At 47.0% G+C, this 10,712-nt stretch overlaps 3 non-coding genes across 3 annotated transcripts; all 3 read right to left on the minus strand.

Moving 5' to 3' along the window:
- Positions 1-4,016: 4,016 nt before the first annotated feature.
- On the minus strand, positions 4,017-4,089 carry trnar-ccu (transfer RNA arginine (anticodon CCU)). Its single transcript has one exon. It is a non-coding gene; the product is annotated as a tRNA-Arg (tRNA).
- Positions 4,090-9,083: 4,994 nt separating this feature from the next.
- On the minus strand, positions 9,084-9,156 carry trnar-ccu (transfer RNA arginine (anticodon CCU)). Its single transcript has one exon. It is a non-coding gene; the product is annotated as a tRNA-Arg (tRNA).
- A 361-nt stretch (positions 9,157-9,517) lies between these two features.
- On the minus strand, positions 9,518-9,590 carry trnar-ccu (transfer RNA arginine (anticodon CCU)). Its single transcript has one exon. It is a non-coding gene; the product is annotated as a tRNA-Arg (tRNA).
- Between the last annotated feature and the right edge of the window lie 1,122 nt (positions 9,591-10,712).

Raw genomic sequence — 10,712 nt, forward strand, 5'->3', positions numbered from 1 at the left:
GTGATGGGGAGAGGGAGAGGAGGTGATGAGGAGACGGGGGTGCGATGGGGAGAGTGATTGAGGGAGAGGGCGAGGGGGCTAGTGGCTGAGAGATGGAGAGGGCGAAGTGGGGGAGTGACGGAGTGTGGCAGGGGACAGGAGGGAGAGGGAGAGAGAGGGCTAGGGGAGTGATTGAGGGAAGGAGGGAGAGAGAGGCGTGCTCGTGCCGGGGATGCTGATGAGGCCTGGGGTCCAATTTCCATCGATCTTCGGGCCTCTCGGTTCGGGCCTGTCCTGGTCGGCCCAGACCAAAATCTAACCCACAGTTTTCATGCCACAGCCTGAAAGCTTTGAGAATGACATAGAAATTACAACACAGAAACTGGGCGTTGGCCCCAACCAGTCGGTGCTGGTCTTGATCCCCCACACGAGCAGTATCCTAATCCCATGTGTCCGCCCTATCCCTTCGTTCCCCTTTCCATCAATCACCTGTCTAACCTGTTCTTAAATGTTGACACCATCCCTGCTGCAATTACTGTCTCCAGTAGTGTATCCACCATAACCCACAGCCTCACAGCCCTCTGTGCAAAAACCTTTCCACTGCTCTCTGTCCTCAATCTCTTCCATTTAATCCTGTATCTAGATTCACCATTACCTCTTGCCTTAAACCCGCGATTCCATGAACTTTTTCTATAACCTTATCTACTTGAGGTGCTGCTTTTAATGTCTTGTGCAGTTGAAGCAGATATTGCTGGCACCTTTTGTATTGGGTTATTTTAAAAGCTGTTTTCCTGACCCAGGATGAAGTGATCAATCTGAAGTCTGTCCAAGAACTCGCCAAAGACCTGGGCTTTGAATGGACCATTGTGGCTTCCGAGCTGGGATTCACAAGGGCGGAGATCGGCTGTTTTCACACGGCCTCTGTTCAGAAAAAGGTGCAAGCAAAGAAAATGTTCGAGAGCTGCTATGTCGAAAGCTCCATCACTAAAAATGAATAGTCTTAAGGAGTGGGATCTCACTAATGTTTCTGAGCCAGCATTTAATGCAATGACCCTCTCACCGTTCTGATATTGTACGCAGCTCTCCAAACCGGCAGACAATGGGCCGTCTCCCAATGTACATGGTGACTGGGTGAGGTGCTGAGTGCGTAGTGGCAGGCATGGAGGAGAAACACTTGCAATTATATAGCACCTTTCATGGCCTCGAGACATCCCACAGCACTTCAATGAAGTACGTTTTAAGTGTAGTCATTTCAAAGTGAAGTTGTAACGACACCAAATAAGGGGGTAGAGTTAATACTGAGGAGGACTGGGAGAAAATACAAGAAGACATCAATAAACTTGCAGAATGGGCGTGTAATTGGCAAATGAATTTCCATATACATTAAGTGTGAGGTGGTACATTTTGGGAGGAAGAATAAGGAGGCCACATACTCCTTGGAAAATAAGAGTCTCAATGGGGTCGAGGAGCAGAGGGATCTGGGGGTACAGATACACAAATCACTAAAAGTAGCAACGCAGGTTAATAAGGCCATAAAAAGGCAAATCCAGCACTTGGGTTCATTTCGAGAGGGACAGTATTGAAAAGCAGAGAAATTATGTTGAACTTGTATCGAACCTTAGTTAGACCACACTTGGAGTACTGAGAACAGTCCTGGTCTCCATATTATATCAAGGATATATTGAGAATAGACTGATGGGGCAGTAATTGGCCGGATTGGATTTGTCCTGCTTTTTGTGGACAGGGACGTACCTGGGCAATTTTCCACATTGTCAGGTAGATGCCAGTGATGTAGCTAATTACATTCGATGTAATTCTATGTAATGTAGGAAATGTGGCAGCTAATTTACACACAGCAAGATCCCACAAACAGCAATGAGAGAAATAAACAGGTGATCTGTTTTTTGGGGGATTTTGGTTGAGGGATAAATATTGTCCCGGACACTGGGGAGAACTCCCCTGCTCTTCTTAGAAATAGTTCCATGGGTTCTTTTACATCCACCTGAGAGGGCAGACGGGCCATCAGTTTAACGTCTCATGGAAAAGATGGCACCTCCGACAATGCAGCACTCCCCCAGCATTGCACTGGAGTGTCAGCCTGAAGTGGGACTTGAACCCACAACCTTCTGACTGAAACTTTAAGCCAAGGCTGATACATAAAAGTTTACCTGATCGGTGTTCCCAGAGACTTGAGCATATAATCTCGGCTGATACTTTAGTGCAGTACTGAGGGAGAGCTGTGCTGTATTTCAGGTCAGGTGTTCTTGAAAAATGACATGATATTATTTTGGAGTTCTCCCCGGTGTCCTGGCCAATATTCAACCTTCAATCAACATCACTAAAATAGATTATCGGGTCATTATCTAATTGTTGCTTGTCGGAACTTGCTGTGCAAATTGGATGCTGCATTTCCGACATGACAACAGTGACTACACTTCAAAATTACTTCATTGGCTGTAAAGCGTTTTGGGACGTCCTGAGGTCATGAAAGGTGCTATATAAATGCAAGTTCTTTTAAAAGACGTTTACTCAAAGTCCTGTTTCTCGGACCAAGGTGGAGATTAATTTGTAGAAGAGTTAGTTGTCCTATAATATAAATCAGGGTCTATGTGATCTCCTGGACTAGTTTTGATCACCGAAAGGGGTCAGAGAGGAATTTTCCAGATTTTATTTCCCTAATTGTCCTACATTTATAATCTGTTTTTTCACCTCTCCCAGGGGATTACACGGCTCTGGGTGGGTGGGGAGTATCTGTATCGAGATGCATCGGGCAGCACAACTTTATGGGACAGGCAAGATAGACCAGTTGGTCTTTTCCTGTCTGTCACTTTCATTTGCTCGAGTGACTCCCAAACTCATTGCCTTCCCCATTAGGCCACTGGGGTCACAGCTACTACCACAGCCTTTGTGCAATTGGTCATTGCTCTACGCTCTCATAACATTCTACCTGTTCTTGTCGCCACTCACTTGGTTTTTATCAATAAATATATCTGCCAATTCCACAAACTTCAGCAACGATTGGTAGCAGTTGAGAAAACTTTTGTTTTCCTAAAACAGTCCTGGCAAGTGTAGACGAGAGTTCTGGTCCCTGAATGGTGGGTTGACATCCGGTGGGGTACTCGTGTCTGATGGGAGCAGAGTAACGACCCCCCCATCATATCTATCTGGTGGTCCTGGTAAGGAGTTGCGAGTCAGGGTAACAACTGTTCATGTTAGAAGGGACTGACACTGAAAAAACCCAGAGCATGACCTGCTGGAGGGAAAGCAGTGCAAGAAATGGGTTTCCTCTTGTACTGTTAGGCATGGAAGAGGAGGAGAAGAAGAAGACAGTGTTTGGTAAAATGAGGAAAGGAGGTAAAGGGACATTATTTGCCTGGAAAGTGCAGGTGACACTGTTCCCTGAGTATTGGGATGGCGCACAGCTTGGTAGAAGCATCGCATTGGTTTGTGCCACTGGAAAGCAAGCGACAGAGTGAGAAGGGTGCTGGACAGGAACTCCCTGGATTGGTTGGTAAGTTAAAAGGAAATCTCCCTGACTGTCATGGAATGCAGCAGTGTTCAGAGAAGGTGTTTTGGCTTTTGCTTCATAGCCAAAAACTACTTCACCCCAGATGAGACTTGAACCCACAATCCCTGGCTTAGGAGGCCAGTGCTTTATCCATTAGGCCACTGGGGCTGTCTGTAATAATAGGCGCTTGGTACTGGCAACTTGCTCCTTTGTCTCTATCAATTCACTTCAAATTTGATGCCTTTTTATGGGCCATCCCTTTCTTTTCATCCACAATCACATTGTATCAGTTCCAAAGGTCCCAGCAATGACGTGACAGGATCTGACTTGCTTTTGTGTGTCAGCAATTGGTACAGTTGAGTGTTGGGCAAAATGTTGATTTTAAGTGACTTTGTCGATGTTTCCTTGCCCCTCCTGGGTATAAGTTTCATCAATTTACAGGACACCTCCTGTGATGGAGCTCTTGAAATTTCATTCATGAGGACAAAAAGCTGTTTTTCACAGAATGCAGTTAGTTTAAAATGAACTGCACCCCAGATGGGACTTGAACCCACAATCCCTAGCTTAGGAGGCCAGTGCCTTATCCATTAGGCCACTGGGGCTGCACACTATTGCTGTTTGGTTCTTATGACCTGCCTCTTTGTCTCTATGGATTCACTTCCAAACTTGAGGCCTTTTTCATCACAATCACATTGGGCCCAATGTCACCAGGGCTGCGGGTTTGCGGCAGGGGGGCTATCGGGCGCGTGGGTAACGCGCCGGTGAAATCAGTCAGGTCCCCGCACGATCGTAGCCCAATTGGATCCACTGACCTGGTCTTCTGGGTTTCCCACTGCTGATCTGCGCGTCGGGCGGGCTGCGCATGCGCAGTCAGATCTGTCAGCTTGAGGAGCTCTATTTAAAGGGGCAGTCCTCCACTGACAGATGCTGCAACAAACAGAAAATATTACAGCATGGAGCAGCCCAGGGGGAAGGCTGCTCCCAGTTTAATGATGCCTCACTCCAGGTATCAATACATGGGGTGAGGAGGAGGGGGAGGACAGAGATCTTCCCCCAGGCGGGCAGGAGGAAGCGGCCTGCCTCTGCCACCAGGAAGGCCTGGCTCGAGGTGGCAGAGGAGGTCACCAGCACCACCAACATATCGCCCACCTGCATACAGTGCAGGAGGCGCTCCAATGACCTCAGTAGGTCAGCCAAAGTGAGTACACTTACTCTTTCCCCTACACTCCGTCTACCACATCACTGCCCCCACCCCACATCTCCTTCTGCACTGCCAAGAGCTGAGATCTCTGCGCTCCTCCAATCCCTGCCTCTTTCACATCCCCGATTTTAATCACTCCACCGTTGGCGGCTGTGCCTTCAGCTGCCTAGGCCCTAAGCTCTGGAATTCCCACCCTAAACCTCTCTGCCTCTCCACCTCTCTCTCCTCCTTTAAGACGCTCCTTAAAACCTACCACTTTGATCAAGCTTTTGATCACCTGTTCTAATATCTCCTTTTGTGGCTCGGTGTCAATTTTTGTCTAATTGCACTCCTGTGAAGCGCTTTGGGACATTTTACTGCAGTAAAGATTCAATATAAATACAAGGTGTTTTTGTTGTTGATGTTGGAGCAGGTAATAACTCTGACGGTATCCAGCCTGCTGACCCACTGCCCAGTACATCCCAGACTCTGTTTACCTTCGCAGCAAGGGCTCTCCTCTCCACCACCTTTGTGTCACTGAAACTGATCATGTGTAGATGGGTTTATGGAAGAGTAGCTCAGACAGAATGGCCAATACCTCAGACTGGGCAGAAATCCTGCTGGATCTCAGCAACTCCCTGGATAAAACAGGCAGCTCCTGGAAGGACGTACGTATTCCTTGCAGTTTTATGAAAAAGAGCTGCCTGTCATAATTTAGGCTGTGCGTCTGGCAGAACAAGATTGTCACCAGTGCACAGCACTTTGGATGAACTTCCATGTGCAGCACCTGAAGGTGGAAAGTTCCAAGCTGGGTGTGGCTGCACGTGAGTCTCAGAACCAGAGCAGAGACCCAGTGTCTCCTACTGAGTTTCCACTGAATCTTGGTGACAAATTCAGGGGGGAGGGATCAAAGTGAGAAACTGGAATCAAAAGATAGTGGTCACCTGTTGGTGGGAACAAGTCACTGACCCACTCTGCCCGTCACACGGGGAGACCGAAACCATGGAGGCAAAACTAATCGCTTGGTAAAAATCTCATTTTTTACAACTTTAATAAATGATTTAGTGGAATTCAATACAATTACAAGGCATGCCAAACTGGTTACCAGGGCAATATGGGTCAGAGGTAAGAGGGCAGACAGCACTAAATGATCGAGTCCAAATGTCACAGATTGCTGTGTAAATCGCTGATCAGAAATCGAAGTCAGTCCCTGAACGTGTCCTTTCCGATGAAAGCTCATTATTCTCTAAACCAGATCAATAATTTTACTACACACCAGACCCAAGTGTTCACACTAAATTCACTCATTTTGAGATCACACCTCATGATGATGAATGGGAGCTTGTCTCCTCCACCTGAGCCCAGATTTTCTGATCACGTGATTTGAAACACTGGTGGTAACCAGGGTTATTCCCGCTGTTAACCTCGGTTCTGCCTCTCAGTACAGAGCTTGCTCTATGGGTGCTTACACACACATGGACAGCTGCTCTCCCAATTTCAAATGAATTGATAGTCCATGAGGGGTAGGACTGCCTCCTCTCCGACATGGACTCCCGTTCCTGTGAGCACTAAAGTATGAGAAAGTGACATTCTTTTTGGCTTATTTTAAACATTGGTGCCCCTTAATCAGCTTGAGTGATGATTTAATCATTCAGTGCTGATCAAGTATTGCTGGGTTTAATTCGATGGGGACTGAAGGTGTGGAGCTCGTGTTGTACAGCTCCCGGACACAGACATACGTCAATTTAAGTGTCCTCCCATTTTCCAATATCTTTGTTAAAGATGGGAGCAGTGAAAAGAAGGAACTTCCATTGATATGATGCCTTTTACAACCTCAGGACGTCCCAAAGCGATTCACAACTAATGAAGTACTTTTGAGGTGTCGACTGCGGGAGCCTCAAAAAGAACGAACTTCCATTTATATCGTGCCTTTCATGGCCTCAAAACATCTCAAAGTGCTTCAAATGATATACTTTTGAAGTGTAGTCCATAAACAGCAATGAGATAAATGGCCAGACAATCTGTTTTTGGTGGTGTTGTATGAGGGATAAATGTTGACCAGGACACTGGGAGAACTCCCCTGCTCTTCACCTGAGAGGCCAGACTGGGTCTCGGTTTAGTGTCTCATTCTGAAGGATGAAAGTGTTGGACCAGCTTCTGTGCTCAAGTCTCTGGGGCTGGAAACCTCAACCTTCTGACTCAGAGGTGAGAGTGCTACCACTGAGACATGGATTCATTGTCCTGGTCACAGAAGGAATGGGAAAATGAGAAGGCAGAGGAATGGTGCAGATACTTTATATTGAAACTAGAATAACAGCAAAAGTGCACACTTGTTTTTGTTAGTTGATAAAATTATGAAATGATGAAGAATAACCTGTTTATAAGAAAAAGACTCTGATCTGTTTCAAAACTTTGTTTCTTGCAAATTTGTTTAGGTATGAAAAATCATGGAGCAAAATGAAGAAAACAAAGATGCTGCAGGATGCTTTGGAGAGGGCCGGGCGGAAGGACTTGGCAGATAAACTGCGATGTCTGCACTGGGGGCACCAGAAACTCAGTAGCCGTGTGGAGCTGCCCTCAGCCTTCCCATTCCTCATCACAGTTCACAAGACCATCAATAACAGGGAGGACCTGCAGAAGATCAATCAGCTCAGCCAGAAATAGTAAGGAAAGGCAATTGCTCTCGTGTCTTCTGACCACCGTGCTTTCTAAAATACAGAGTGACGTTCGTAAACTGAAAGTGTTACTTCTATCGTATAAATCTGTGGTGATGTGAGAGGCATAATAAAAATGGCAAACATTTCAGTGGTTCTGCATTTTTCCTCCACAACTTCAGAATGTATCTGATTCTTTTTCCTTCTGAAGGTCCAAATACCATTCCTCAGGGCACCATACACTTACTGTCTGGCTCCTACTAACAGCCAACCAGAGCGGGTACCTGAGATTGTGTGAGAGGATCCTGCACTGGGTCAGTGTCCAACTCCCTCAATCTCTCTCTGGACAAGTCTCAAGCCTCTTCTTGGTGCATTCCCCAGCTGGAATCAGGAACTCTGCTGTCGAGGTATGTGTCCTGCCAGCCCATAGCACAGAACATTGAGGCCTAACACATATCGCAGCAATACTGTGCCTTGAGACCTTGGTCAGGCCTCAGTTCGGATACTGTGTCCAGTTTTGGTGGTCTCACAAGGTGGGGGATATTGAGGCTTTGGAAAGGATGCAGAAGAGGACTTCAAGATTAATTCCCATTTTAGAACAGTTTTCCCACCCAGATAGGGTCAACAAGCTGGGTCTCTATATTTAGTGAAGTGTAGACTCAGGGGTGATTTGATCGAGGTTTATAAAATAATGAAGGGATTAGACTGTCTTTAGTGTGGACCAATTATTTCAACTGAATAGTTTAGGGAGGACCAAGGGTCCCGTTTACCAGTTATTTAAGGGCAGATCTCGATTTGATGTTGGTCGTTTCTTCCTTTCCCAGAGGAGAGTGGACCAGTGGGACAGGTTACCGGCTGGTCTGGAGAACACTGATTGGCTGTATTTATGATGTCAGCTGTGGCTCAGCCAGTAGCACTCTTATCACTCAGTTAGAAGGTCATGTGTTCAAGTCCCACTCCAGAGACTTGAGGACAGAGTCCAGGCTGACACTTCAGTGCAGTACTGAGGGAGAGCTGTGCTGTATTTCACGTCAGGTGTTTGTGAAAGATCACATGATATTATTTTGGAGTTCTCCCCGGTGTCCTGGCCAATAGTCATCCCTCAACCAACATCACGAAAACAGATTATCTGGTTATTATCTCATTGCTGTTTTTGGGATCTTGCTGTGCGCAAATTGGCTGCTGTGTTTCCTACATTAGAACAATGACTACACTTTAAAACTACTCCATTGGCTGTAAAGCGTTTTGGGACGTACTGAGGTTGTGAAAGTAATGACATCTGGTGGGATACTCGTGTCTGATGGGAGCAGTGTAACGACCCCCTAATCATATCTATCTGGTGGTCCTGGCACGGTCAGGGTAAGAACTGTGGAAGGGACTCTGACATTGGAAAAAACCCAGAGCATGACCTGCTGGATGGAAAGCAGTGCAAGAAATGGGTTTCCTCTTGTTCTGTTCGGCATGGAAGAGGAGGAGAAGAAGAAGACAGTGTTCGGTAAAATGAGGAAAGGAGGTAAAGGGACATTATTTGCCTGGAAAGTGCAGGTGACACTGTTCCCTGAGTATTGGGATGGCGCACAGCTTGGTCGAAGCATCGCATTGGTTTGTGCCACTGGAAAGCAAGCGACAGAGTGAGAAGGGTGCTGGACAGGAACTCCCTGGATTGGTTGGTCAGTTGAAAGGAAATCTCCCTGACTGTCATGGAATGGAGCAATGTTCAGAGAAGGTGTTTTGACTTTTGCTTCAGAGCCAAAAACTGCTTCACCCCAGATGGGACTTGAACCCACAATCCCTGGCTTAGGAGGCCAGTGCCTTATCCATTAGGCCACTGGGGCTGTATATAATAAAGGCTTGTTGCTTGCAATCTATTCACTGCTAAATTTGATGCCTTTTTATGGGCCATCCCTTTCTTTTCACACACAATCACATTGTATCAGTTCCAAAGATCCCAGCAATGACGTGACAGGATCTGACTTGCTTTTGTGTGTCAGCAATTGGTCCAGTTGAGTGCTGGGCAAAATGTTGATTTTATGCGAAAAGCAAGTGGTTTTGTCGATGTTTCCTTGCCCCTCCTGGGGGAAAGTTTCATCAATTTACAGGACACCTCCTGTGATTTAGCTCTTTGATCTCTCTGTATTTCAGCAATGACGACAAAGAGCTGGTTTTCACAGAATGCAGTTCGTTTAAAACTGAGTTCACCCCAGATGGGACTTGAACCCACAATCCCTGGCTTAGGAGGCCAGTGCCTTATCCATTAGGCCACTGGGGCTATACACTATCAGTGTTTGGTGCTTGTGACCTGCTCCTTTGTCTCTATGGATTCACTTCCAAACTTGAGGCCTTTTTATTCACAATCACATTGTGTCAATTCCAAAGATCCCAGCAATGATGTGACAGGATCTGATTTGCTCTTGTGTGTTGGACATTGGAGTATTTTGAATTGGAGCAATGTGATTTGCCCCATGGCTCTCGGACTAAATATGACGATTAGTGAAGAGGAGGGCCCCACTATTACAAATCGTCCAATCAAATTAAAATGTCTGCAACTAAAAATAAAATTAACCAATGATCTGGTTCCTTTCGTTAGTGACACAGTTGCTGTCCTGCGTCGCCCACGAAGGCTTCAAGTGTATTGGTGGAGCCCACGCGATCCCTCTCCAAGGTCACCCGGGTGTGTTGAAGGCCGTGGAACAGCGGCCAGCAGTCAGAACAATCCTCCATGTGGATGCTTCCAGTGGATGATGGTTTTAGCCTGGCCCAGGAACATCCCCACCAGGGGTTCATCTGATCCGCTCACCCCCCGCCTCTCTCCCCCACCCTGTGCACTGGGTGCCCGAGGACAAGGACTTCAAGGTAACTAAAACATGAGTTGCGTCCCCTTTAAATAGTGAAACAGGGGTTGCAGCCTCCGGTACTGTAAATAAAGATAATGTATATCTTCATCCAACCCACAAAATGGACAAGTGGCCGGGTATCTGTGAAATGGCCGAGGAGAATGTTCATGCAACCCTCTCCACCCCAGGTCTCCAATGGAGCAGAGGAGGAACCCCAAATACAGGGCTTTCCTGAGGGGACACTCGCCTCTGCCGGCCAGCAGGATATTACCCGAGGGCATGTCGGGACGGAAGGCGAGGGAGAGTATGCAGCAGTGATCTGTTCAGGAAATCCCTCCACTCAGAGCAGAATGGGCACAAGGGAATCTCCGAGAGATGCCTCAATTTGGGAGGCCAAGTTTCCAGAGGAGGCTTCGGTGCCTCGCGCTGATGAGCAGTTCCGTCCAAATATGGGTGAGATTCACCGAAATCGCTCCATATGGCTGAGCCTCCTCGACACACTCAACTGAGTCAGGGTCAATTGTGGATTTTAGCCCCTGGATGACTTTGGCTGCAGG

Source organism: Heptranchias perlo, chromosome 11 (genome assembly GCF_035084215.1).
Source record: "Heptranchias perlo isolate sHepPer1 chromosome 11, sHepPer1.hap1, whole genome shotgun sequence".
Classification (NCBI taxonomy): Eukaryota; Metazoa; Chordata; class Chondrichthyes; order Hexanchiformes; family Hexanchidae; genus Heptranchias; species Heptranchias perlo.